Here is a 13,258-nt window from a genome sequence, read left to right on the forward strand (position 1 = left end):
AGACGTTACTTTTAAGTTACTCATAGGCTGAAAGACGTCGGTATAATGGATCGTCCTTGCGTCAGCGTCCACGGCCACGGCTAGGACACTTATTTGCAGCATTCTTCAAACTTTTCTTCGGCATGACGAGGATGTTCACACTTCGATGTCTAGCTTGGCTATGATTCCAATTGTCCATCGGCAGCGTCTATTTAAAATAGTCGAGTTTGAGCGTTTTAACACATTCAGAAGAAACGTTTCAAATTTCCAAACACCAGCGTCAAAAAAAAAAAAATAAAAAATAAAGAAGGCGAGTGACAGCAATTTAAATCGTTCATTGTAAACAATGAAACTAGCTGAGTGGTACCGTTTAAAAGTCGTTGAGTGTAAAAATAATTCAATTGTTGAGCGCAAGCGTCTACTTTCAATAGTGGAGATGCAGCCATTTAAATCGTTGAGTGGCAGCCTATGAACCTACCCGTGGACACGCGGACGCAAGGACGATCCATCATAACCCACACCCTCCCCCTCACACTCACCTACTACTGCCAACATGAACAAACTACTACTAATACTAATACTAATACTAATACTAATACTGATACTGATACTGATACTGCTGACATGGACATTGTGGTGAATGGAAGGTCGTGACGTGTGACCACGTGATGCCCGGCTCGAGCACAGAAGAGATAAAGCTGAGGTTCGGCTCGGCCGCGGGGTTTTGTCCCGGGGGCATTGCCGTTGTATGTCGCCGGCTCACTTGGTGCTCATTGAATGGTGAGAACACTGATTGATATATAATACTGATTTATTTTGCGGTGATTAGTTGCGCGTGTGTACCTTACTGCTTGTACTCCATACTGCGTTTGTATTTCCTGGTGTGCCCGTAGAAGCGGCTTCAATCAAATGGAATAAAGCCTAAACTCTGAAGGTTCTTCTCTCGTCTTCATTTCAATTTATTCCATTTGGTTTTCTCGGCTCTCTCAACCAACGATGGACAAGATCTACAAACCAGAGAGGTTCGACGCAGACCCAAACGCGACTGACGCAGAAATGAAATGGTCGCATTGGTTCTGTTCCTTCTCACACTATCTGACCATCATCGAAGAGGGAGCTGACAAATTTGCCGCTCTCATGAATCATGTCTCGCCCAGCGTGTACAGGCTCTTCTCGGAGTGCGACACTTACGAAGCAGCGATCGACGTGCTGCAGGCGCTCCACGTGAAGCGCAAGAACGAGGTATACATACGACATCTTCTCAACACACGCAGGCAAGCTGCCGGGGAGACAATCGATCAGTTCCTGCGAGCTCTGAATCAGCTGGGAAAAGACTGCAGCTTCCGGGCCGTAAGCGCCGAGGAACACCGAAAGGAAGCGACACGGGAGGCATTCATCCAAGGACTCAGATCAGCCCACATACGGCAACGCTTACTAGAGAAAGCGCAACCCACTCTTGACAAGGTAGTCGATCAGGCTCGAGCGATGGATACGGCACAGCAGCAATCTGAGTCATTTGGGACACCGATGCTGCTAATGAACGCTGCTACGATGGGAACTCAAGGAACCCCACTGGCACAGACACAGCCAGACATAGGGGATGGAGAAACACCCGAGGAACCGGATACACAGGCCACATCAAACTCCTCAGCTGCTACTCCAACAGCTACTCCGGTTGGTAAATGCTTCTTTTGTGGGTACAAAAGGCACCCCCGTCAAAGATGCTCCGCCAGAGATGCCACATGCATGAATTGCGACAAGAAAGGGCATTATGCCAGGGTATGTAAATCTACTCTAACGAGAAATAAACCCACTTCTGCGGCTCTCTACTCGCAAAATAAATTAACTGCAGCCTCCCCGGGGAATCTATCCAAGGCTATCATCAACGTACGAATTAACGGGCATATGGCTGAGGCACTGATTGATACCGGTAGCTCTGAAAGTTTCATCAACAGCTCGCTAGTGAAGGGCAGGAAATGGATAATCCACCCGACAGACAATACGGTATGCATGGCCGCCACCTCACTACAGTCCCGCGTACGAGGGTACTGCAAAGTCGAATTGGACGTAAAAGGGTACACGCATCGGGATGTAAGGGTACTGGTGCTTCGTGATTTGTGCGCAGACGTAATTCTGGGTCATAATGTCCTCAAGCAGCACACGAGCGTCGAAATACCCTTTGGAGGAAGCAAACCTCGTCTAATTTTAAATGCTTTGACCACCGCCGAGGTAACGTCCCCCCAGCTGTTCGTTAACTTGTCGCCGGTCTGCAAACCGATAGCGATCAAATCGCGGCGATATACCACTGCTGACATGAATTTCATCACTTCAGAAACCAAGCGATTACTGGAAGAAGGAATTATAGAACCGAGCGATTCGCCATGGCGCGCACAGGTGTTAGTAACCAGCAGTCAGAACCATAAGAAACGAATGGTTGTTGATTATTCCCAAACGGTCAATCGCTTTACCCAACTCGATGCCTACCCCCTGCCGTGCATAGACGAGATGGTCGAACGCGTGGCCAATTATAAGGTATTCAGTACCATCGACTTGCGAAGCGCCTATCACCAAATTCCCATCCGAGAGGAAGACAAACCTTACACCGCATTCCAGGCAGGTAGGCACCTCTACCAATTCAGGAGAATACCTTTCAGTGTCACGAATGGGGTAGCTTGCTTCCAACGGGTTATGGACGACATTATCTCAGATGAAAACCTCAAAGACACTTTTGTTTACGTGGACAATGTCACAGTGTGCGGTAGGGATCAGGGGGAACATTATATGAATCTGGACAGATTCTTGAGCATTGCTAGAAAATATAATCTGACTCTCAACTATGAGAAATGCGTATTCTCGGCAAGGTCAATTGACCTTCTCGGCTACACGATAGCCGACGGCACAATTAAGCCTGATCCTGAACGATTGCGCCCACTTCGTGAGCTATCCCCACCTCAGGACCTGCAGACGATGCGCCGGGTGATCGGGATGTTCGCTTACTATGCGAGATGGATTTCGCAATACTCCGAGAAAATACATCCCCTAGTGCATTGCAAAAACTTTCCACTAGATGCCGCTGTTGTGACAGCTTTCCACAACCTCAAAGACGATATCAGTAATTCCGTGGTTTTATCGATCGATAGCTCGGTGCCCTTTGTGGTGGAGACCGACGCTTCAGATCACGCGATAGCTGCTACGCTTAATCAGTCTGGGAGACCCGTCGCGTTCTTCTCGAGAACTCTCTCTGGAAGCGAGCAGAGACACTCAGCGATAGAGAAGGAAGCGTACGCCATCGTCAAAGCGCTGCGTAAGTGGAGACATTATTTACTGGGAAACCACTTCACGCTCGTTACGGACCAACGATCCGTGGCATTCATGTTTGATGGGAAAAATAACGGGAAAATTAAGAATGAAAAAATTATGAGATGGCGGATAGACCTAGTTACGACATTGTTTACCGGCCCGGGAGGGAAAACCCTGCTGCAGACACCTTCTCGCGGGTCTACTGCTCGGCCGCAATCAGTCGGGCTTTGCAAGACCTCCATGTGTCTCTGTGCCACCCCGGGGTAACCAGAATGGCACATTTCGTACGCAGACAGAACCTGCCCTATTCTATTGAAGATATTAAACAAATGAATGTTTCATGCCCTGTTTGTGCTGAACTAAAACCCAGATTCTATGGTTCGGCTTCTGGCAGACTGATCAAGGCCACTTCTCCCTTCGAGAGACTAAACATTGACTTCAAAGGGCCCCTGCCGACCGAGACAGACAACAGATACATATTCACTGTTGTTGATGAGTATTCAAGGTTCCCTTTCGCGTTTCCGTGCTCGGATATGACCTCGGGCACTGTCGTGAAATGTCTGTCTGACCTCTTCGCTATGTTTGGGAAACCTTCGTACATACATTCAGACAGAGGGCCGTGTTTCATGTCGGCCGGCCTAAAACAGTTCCTATTAGAGCACGGCATCGCGACTAGTCGAACGACGGGTTACAACCCACAGGGCAATGGTCAGGTGGAACGATATAATGGAGTTATTTGGAAAGCCGTAACTCTGGCGTTGAAATCAAGAGGACTGGGGCCCGAGCAGTGGGAGGTTACCCTTCTCGACGCTCTGAATTCCATACGCTCTCTGCTCTGCATGTCCACCAATGCGACTCCTCACGAACGAATGTTTACTCACCAACGACGTTATGTTGACGGCCAATCGGTGCCCGACTGGCTAACCCATCCCGGAACAGTGTTCATGAAACGCCCGGTACGACAAAGCAAGTATGAACCCATGGTGGAAGAGGTCGAACTCATCGATACTAATCCAGAATACGCTCATGTCAGGCTCCCGGATGGCAGGGAGACCACTGTGTCGGTTCGTCATTTGGCTCCCTCAGGTACTCCCCCCGCCGGTACACCACCATCTGGCACACCTCCCTCTGACATTCCCTCCCCAGGTGTTTCCCCCCCAGGGACTCCACCCGAGAAGGGTGACAGCGGAGCTACCGCGTTCCACCCGGGGGCGATCGGGGAGTCATCTCCGGCTCGAGTCGAGGCTCACCAAAAGGATCGGAAGCCTCCCTCAAGTGAAACCGCCATCTACTCCCGGAGAGGCCGGCGAATAATACCCCCTCGCCGACTCAATCTGTAAAGGGGATTATCGGCATCCTCGATGCTCATGCCCCTATATGCTCGTTACATAATATATCGATGCTCATTACCATGCTCCTACAACTCCAAATAATCCTCACTGCTTGGCATGTATGCTTCTGTAGATTAGATAGTTCGCATTGCTTGAAATGTATACTCCTGTAGCGCTGAAGTAATCCTGGTGCGTTAGCTGGGCCTCTAGTTACATTTTAAAGACGGGGAGAATGTGGTGAATGGAAGGTCGTGACGTGTGACCACGTGATGCCCGGCTCGAGCACAGAAGAGATAAAGCTGAGGTTCGGCTCGGCCGCGGGGTTTTGTCCCTGGGGCATTGCCGTTGTATGTCGCCGGCTCACTTGGTGCTCATTGAATGGTGAGAACACTGATTGATATATAATACTGATTTATTTTGCGGTGATTAGTTGCGCGTGTGTACCTTACTGCTTGTACTCCATACTGCGTTTGTATTTCCTGGTGTGCCCGTAGAAGCGGCTTCAATCAAATGGAATAAAGCCTAAACTCTGAAGGTTCTTCTCTCGTCTTCATTTCAGACATCGACTCAAAAAGGACTCGAAAACACTGTTGGGTTCCCCTTTTATGAACACCATTTTTATATACCAATTCCCAAAACCGCTGGGAACACGTCTTTATATGGCAGTTGTAAGCTAGAAACACATTCATTTTTTTTTTGTCGACCGGAAGACGTCATTGGAATACGTCTACATACGTCGATGTGTGTTGGGACTACGTAAAGAATTGGTTCAAAGCATGTCAAACATAAGTTAGAAATAAGTTTCGCGTAAAAAAGACATTACCGCGACGTGTTTCGACTTATGAGTAGCTTATAAGTAGCCTTTGTGGACGTGTGTAAGCGTCCACATATTGTGTGTAAAACTTATCCTCATCGCATGCGGAACGTGTGTCATACGCCGAGTACGTCGTAAAATTTTGAACATGTTCAAAATTTCTTGACGTACTCTACTTACTACGACTTATGATAGCGTATTTAACGTTCTACTCGCGCATACCAAACTTACCCATACCGTATTCGACGTGCCCCAACGTTTTAGACACACTTTTTGTTACGTCGGCATACGCTGGCAAGATCGCCAAGGTGTGACCGCGATTTTGACCCTTCCATTTCTACGGCAGTTATGATTCGAATCGTTGTGCGTCAGCCTTTTAATAGGCTACGCCACGACATCGTCGGCGATGCGTGCAACGCGCTATGCCTGAGTTAGACTATCGTTGGGCATCGGTTGTGTAGGCCGACAACAGGTTCAGCATTCGTTGGTATAAGTTATCTATAACACAACGAAACGTTCTGTGTAGTTACCAATGCGTTATACATAAGACCAAGTCGCTATGAATACGTCCGAATCTTAAAAAAAAACATCAAAAGTTCAATGTAACCCAGCGTTTTACATAAATTTTAACACGTTGCCATCGCTGGCTAAAACGTCAAGGTGTGACCGGGCCTTAAGTAAGACTGCAGAAGATTGTTATTGTTATTCTTATTATTTTCGCGTTACGTCTGCTCTGTGTCCCCTTTTGTAAGTTGCCTGTTTATTGTCGCACCACATGCTTCTTTCTATCTTTGCACAACACACCCCAGTGAATCTTCACTGTGCCACATATCTTTCCTCGCCTGCTTGTAAATAAATTATTATTATTATTAGGAATGTTCCCTGGTCGTTTTTGTCTTTTCTTCCATTAATCCAGCATGGTCCGAATCCTACTTTAGCCGGGACTTTATTTCCAACGATCCATTCCTTTTAGTCGGTACATCCTTGGCAGTGTCGCTCGGCTGCATCCGATCCGGAAAAGTGATCCGATCTGGTAGAGTGATCCAGTTCGGACAAGGCGTACTGAGGGCGTGTTACCCAGTAATTAAATCACGTGATGAATTAGGTAACCCGATTAATCCATAGACGGGAGGACCCTAGGTCACGCGGTTGAGTTATTGGCGTCCACGGTCGGTTAAGCGACCTGCCACTTCATGGAATTATCCGTGTACGACGGCCTACAATTCCGGGGAGTTTGATGGGAACCGGATAGCTTCCCCCACCAAGTGGTCTTCTCACCCGACCCCCCAGCCCGCAACAATATATATATATATTTATATATATATATATATATATATATATATATATATATATATATATATATATATTATGACACAGTATACACTTTGGGGGGGAAGAGGGGGTACAAAGCCGAAGATCGTGGAAGAGCTTGATTTAAGCTCAGGGATGACCTGAGGTGGAGGTGGACAACCATCTTGAAGTCCTTGAGTGGAAAATGGCATTGAACATACTGAGGAAGTTGGTTCCACAAGCAAGAGTATTCGTATTTGTATTCTTGTGTTCTACCCAGAAGGTAGGTTCAGTACTGGAGAAGCAGTTTCTTTGGCAAAGGTTGTACTATGTGGTTTGCCGTTGCCTTCCAGCAGTCGTTAGGGTAGCAATGTGGAATTTGTCCATGGTGCTGGTGTTAACTCTCCTACTCTTCGCAAACTAATACCGTGGGAGCTTTAACATCCACCATCGAATGCGGGCAGATGGTACGCCCAGTTTAACGTCCATCTGAGGTATGGCGCACACACATTGATGAATCACCCTGCCTGTGAAACTCAGAGATGACAATTTATATCTGGGCTTGGATTCAAAACCAAGCCAAAGGTGAGTGTGCATGTTTAAGTAAAGGTGGTGGTATAAGTGGTATAAGTGGTATAAGCAGTGGCATAAGTAAAGTGGTATAAGTAAAGGCGCTCACAATGTCTTCTGCCTCCAGACCCATCGCATAAATAAGGGTACTCACTTGGACCTCCCCCATTTCTCTGGTCAGCTTTGTGGCTTTGGATTATTAAACCGCTGTTTCCAGCAGGGCCACCCAGCAGGTTTTGTAAAGTCGAAGTTTTCAGGTGGATTAGACTTCGCCAATGCCCAGAACTATCTCCAAAACGGTTTACTGCACACTTAACCACAATTCGACCGATTTCACAATCTCTGAGTAACACCGCTGCCACCATGTAACAGTCGCTGAATACCAGGAATGATTCAGACACATCCGTTCAGTGAATAGCCATGATGGAACTACTTTATTATACATACCCCAAACCAACGTGTCATCGGCCCCTCATTAACATACGTATGAGCTGTACTTCCACAACAGTACAGCTACTGATGCAATTGTTGCTAGGGAAGTGAATACAATTTCCCAACATGGTGGCATGCATGGCATTATGGGATACCTCTGAAAAGTGAAAACCTCTATACTGTAGTCTACATTTACACTGCATATGCATATATGTACCCTTACCATGTTGTTACCCTCACCGAAGGAGAGGTTATTGCATTTGGGTCTGTTTGTTTGTTTGTTTGTCTGTTTGTTTGTCCGCACAGAACTTGGGTGTTTTGCTCCGCAGCTGCTTATTGGATTGAGACAAAATTTTCAACATAGGTGCGACTACTCATGTAGAATGTTATAATCATAATTATGACGTCATAGGTCACGTGGTGTGGCAGCCATGTTGGAAAAATGGGGAAAAATTGGATCTCTGTACATCTGAAACCGCACCAAGGAAATATTGAAACTTGGCACATGGCAAATACTCCTCATGGGGAATGAGTGTGATTTTTTTTGACGACATCATAGGTGTCTTCATTATGATGTCAAAATTGCATGTGTGGAATGCCACATCTGATCAGTATGAAAATTTTTGAGGGTCATCCCAAAAAGAAAACTTTGCAGCCATATTGGGTGTACCCTAAAACCAATAACAAAAAATCTTCGCCAGAATGGCTGGACAGATCTAGGAGAAACCTCACACAAATGTTCCCCCAACCATGGGTGTACAAGTTTGGTAAGGAATAAATTATTGATAGGTCACATGGTTTGGCAGCCATATTGGATTGAAGATAAATATTAAACAATGTTGTCTGTGGAACTGCTTCATCAATCGACATGAAATTTTAGAATTATGATGTAGCAGTGATGGGGAATACAGGTTTTAAGTTTCAACCTCATTGAACGCATGGCCTGACAGCCAGAATTATTTAATTTTTTGATACGGGTTCTTTTGGGGGTAATTTATTGATTGATTGATTGATTGCAGAAGGCTCACTTGACTGCCTGGATGGGCTTGAGGGTAGAGGAGTCGCAGCTGAAATGTGAATCCCATCCAGGTTCCTCCTTATAACTTCATATTTCCTTTTTGCTTGTGGGAAAAAGCTTTTTGCTTTTTGCTTTTTGCTTTTTGCTGTATTTTGCTGTTAGACTTTTTGCTCTGATTACTCCAATGCAGGACTGTATCTATTTTGACTTCCATTTGATTTTAATTTATTTTATTTTAATCCCATTCTGAATTCAATTGAATAATGAATAATAATAAATAAATAAAACGTCATGGGTCAGGGTCAGGTGTCTGATCAAAGCGGAACGTCTTGGTACTGAGTGATCACTGCCAGCAGTTATAAAGTGGCAGTTCTAATTATGTCTTTTTAATGACGTAACACACCAGTACAAAAACGTCACACCAAAATATACTACACAAAAGCAGTCCTGGCAAGGGTCAGCAATCTCTGATTGCTCTTTTTCTTGTTTTCTCCTGTACAAAGTCTGTAGAATCAGGAAAATTGAATCTTTATATTTATCATTTCGTCGTTTCCGAAAGTTAAATGGCATTGTGCCGTTTTAAAAAAAGTTTTCTTCAAAGGATAATTAACATGCTACTGATATCTGCATTTAAAGTTAGTCACATTGCTGCAACGGTAACGTCCTTGCGTCACATAACTACCTCGTGCATCTTGACGTCATGACGTCAGCTCGTTCAGTGAGCTGGTGGCGCGGCGTGGTTGTAATGACGTCAGCTCGTTCAGTGAGCTGGTGGCGCGGCGTGGTTGTAATGACGTCAGCTCGTTCAGTGAGCTGGTGGCGCGGTGCCGTCATTCCTTGTTTTCTTCCTGACAGAAAGGCCTCTTCAGGCGGGAAGACGTGACGCGGGATTGTGCTTTGTTTTACAGTTCAGACGAAGAAAAGTTCCTTGAAGACGTTTTGTTCCCTGAGGTAAACCCGTGTCGTCCGTGTTTCGATCCGAAAGCGACCTGACCTGTCGGCTGTTTGCCGACCTTTGAACCGTGGACAGGGCTGATAGACCCTACGTTGGGGGCACATTGTGTAGTTTGTGAGGTGTTTTTTGTTTTCCTTTCAAATCATCTCGTTTTGATACAAATCCTGTGGAACGAGCCTTTGGATTGGCGCTGTGATTGTGTGTTACTTCTGTTCATTTTATCGTTTGATTTGCTCTCTCATTGCTTGGTTTTAAAGGCGCAGCAGTTGCTCGATCAGACATGTATGTATACCAGAAAAAAAAAATGTAAAAACATAGAGGGATGAAATCTCAATAAAACAACCAAACAAGGTAGGAATGACACCGCATTAGGACACGATACGACGCCACAATCCTCTTATGGATTAGCATCACGACATCTTTTAACGTTTTACTTTTGTTGTGGGATTGTGATGAAACAAGGTCAAAGGATTGTCGTGACGCTAATTCAGAAGAGGATTGTGGCGTCGTATCGTGGAATCAAAATGCGGTGTCATTTCTACCTTGCTTCTTCTCCTCCTCCTCCTCCTCCTCCTCCTCCTCCTCCTCCTCCTCCTCCTCCTCCTCCTTCCCCACAACAAAAATAAAATGCCAAAAGATGTCGTGATGCTCATCCAGAAGAGGATTGTGGTGTCGTATTGGGTCATCGTCATGTGGTGTCATTCCCACCTTGTTTGGTTGTTTTTTTTTGAGATTTCATCACTCTATGTTTTTGCGTTTTTTCTTAAAATTTTATTTTTTCTTGTTGCCGCAAATTTTCTGTAATGAAATGCTTCATGTTTTATGTATTTTGTTCTGGATAATATGGAGTATGGTGGTATTCCATGATACTGCCGTACCCTGTGATACTGCAGTATTCCATGGGAACATTTGTATGCAGTACATGGGGAAATACAGTAAAAGTAAACGCACCATGTTTCCTGCTTTTTGACCACTCAGAGTGCAAACATACATTGGCTTGTTATGCAATCCGCATAGCGTTGCGAACCACGGCAAGCAGACGATAAAGTACATTCGATTTGTTTTCATGAAATGCTTAAATTTATATCTGAAAGTAGCTCCAGCTCGGCGTCGGCATGCGTGCCTGTGGCAGGCCCGTAGCCAGGGCTCAGTATTAAGGGGGGCATATGAACTGGATGGGGGGAGCACAATTATTATATTTAATATTTTTGATAAACCGGTATGCTATTGTATTCATGCAGCATTGACGCATCTATACTGAGGTTGCCGTCGCATACTATCAAAATTGATCTCAGCTAGATTTAATATGTTCCGATGTTTTTGGCCTAAAATTATTCGAATGCAGGAGAGCCGCAACAAACTGGCACATTCACAATGCAGATATTCAATGATTAGACAATTGGCACCAATTCAGGTGCACTTATATAAGGTGTTGTCAATACCAGAGATACAATGACTAAACGGGGGAGGTTGGCACCAGAATCAGTGCACTTTGAAATAAGATACAGTCGGCTATGACCTGCAATCATCATGTCAAACTATCAACAGCCAATACGACCAGCCTGGAGGTACCACAAAGTCTGCATTTAAAGCAGTCAATTACACAAAGGTAAGGTTATGCACAGAGCATTAGATATGGGATATGCAAAGCACCAAACACAACATTTAACTTAAACTTCAGAAGTACAAAGCAGCCACCACGGCGGGTGCTGACCACAAGCACACTGCAACCACAAGCACACACGCATCACCAGCAGTCACACACACAATCTGAACTCCTCGTATAGTTTTTATACCGCTGTACTCGCTGTCAGAAGAGCTGCAGGCGACGTGTCTCGGTGTGGAATCTTCTGAGGACCTTCTCCTTCCATTCATTCAGGCATTTACGTGTGAGGTCTCTCTTGAAGGCCAGCCGTACCAGTTGTACCTTGCGTGCATGGCGCATGGACCGTCGATGATCAGTGAAGACATTCCTCAATGTTGAGAATGAGTTTTCACACATGGCAGTGGACGCACCAAATGTTAGTCCGTCTCATAGCAGTCACTACACTTTGCATGGCTTCCAGCGTTTTGTGGTATGTTGAGAGGAGTTTTTGTGTTGTCCATCTCTCGTTTGGCTGCTTTTCTGTCTGTGAGCGAATAAACTGCTTTGCAACCACACACTCTGTTTCATTGATGGTTGACTTTGTTAATGTCATGATGTGCTGGAGCAAATGGGGATCCAAAAACGTGCCATTTTCAGGATTCAAGGCAGCGAGTATATGGGCGAGTTGTGTGTTGCGCTCACTGAAGCGCTGAGCGATCTCTCCAAGCACAGTGTCAATTGCGCTGTAAAAACCCTCTGCAGTTCCGTCTTGTCGTTGTCGTTGTTTTGTCCTGTCGTCTCCAAAACTACAAACTGTTCCAAGTTCTTGTGCATTGTGCATCTCCGTTTTGGTGGTGCAGGTGTAGAAGGAGAAATCCCCTATGAAATCCCCTATCAGTGAACTCATCTTCAGAGCGGAGTTTCTTCACGCACTCTGTAGCACTCGCCACCAGTTCCAACCCCGTTAGCAAGTCCATGTCCTCTGCCTGCAAGAGTCTGTTCGGGCCATCTAACAACATTAGCAGTTTTTGTACAAAGATAGCAATGAACATGAAGGCAGGCCCAGAGACTTCCCCCAAAAGCCCAATAGCCTCCATCCTCATCTCTGCACCGTAGGCACGCTCTGCATCAATCTCCGACAGTAAGGATGTGATATCCTTAAAAGATCCTATGATCACAGACACGGTGGCTAAATGTCCCGTCCACCTTTGATCAAGAAGTCGTTTTCACCGCTCACCTTTACACTGTGCAGCAACAGTGGGCTTTCTGAAGAATTTGTACAGGCAACAACAAACCTCGAGAAATCAGTGACAGCTTTCTCTGCTGCTAGTGCGTGGATAACTACCAGATGGATTTCGTGATTTAAGTAGAAAACATAGGGGATTTCTCTTTCCAATATCTCTTGCAACAACTTTTGCACCCCACTGTGCTTCCCAGCCATTACCGAAGCCCCGTCGTACACCTGACTTAATATTTTTGACGTGTCAAGTCCTGTTTTTGTCAGCTCTACAATTATTAGGTCTGCCAATGTTTTTGCATCTCCAGCGTCGGCTGTAGCTATTGTGAGTAGATGCTCTGTTGCTTCATTTGATGCCGATACAAAGCGAATGATGATTGATATGTTCTCACATTCAGTGGGGTCCCTCGTCCCATCCACCTTGATGGTAAACCACAATGTGCCTACTTCTTCCACGATGGCATCCGTCATAACATTACTCAATGTGCAGATCAGTTCATTCTGCATTTCCGGACTAGTATAGCTTGCGTTTCGTGGGATATGCTTTATTATTTCGGCCAGCTCGGTGTCTTTTTTGAGTGTGTAGTTTAAAAGCGAGAGGAAGAGCCCACTGTGGCCGTCTGACATATCTTCAAAATGATCAAGGCTCCCTCTAAAAGGTATCTGATTTTCGGCGAGAAATCCCACAACATCTATAAGAGCAGACACATAGTACCGGTTTTTATTTAGCTGGTCAGCATTGAGGAG

General features: G+C 45.6%; 1 protein-coding gene across 3 annotated transcripts in view; it reads left to right on the forward strand.

Annotated features, from left to right (window-relative positions):
- The first annotated feature begins 9,527 nt into the window (after window positions 1–9,527).
- Window positions 9,528–13,258, forward strand: part of FBXO8 (F-box protein 8) — a 54,552-nt gene continuing 50,821 nt past the window's right edge. Inside the window, exon 1 of one of the 3 annotated variants that reach the window (XM_085885019.1) lies at window positions 9,528–9,685. The gene's annotated coding sequence lies outside the window, so the exon portion shown is untranslated. The remainder of the gene's footprint in view (window positions 9,686–13,258) is intronic. The other 2 variants (XM_085885018.1, XR_015059189.1) reach the window with 2 other exon arrangements.

The sequence above is a fragment of the Eptatretus burgeri genome, chromosome 6 (assembly GCF_056783735.1).
Source record: "Eptatretus burgeri isolate ZD-2024b chromosome 6, Ebu_testis_v1, whole genome shotgun sequence".
NCBI classification, from domain to species: Eukaryota; Metazoa; Chordata; class Myxini; order Myxiniformes; family Myxinidae; genus Eptatretus; species Eptatretus burgeri.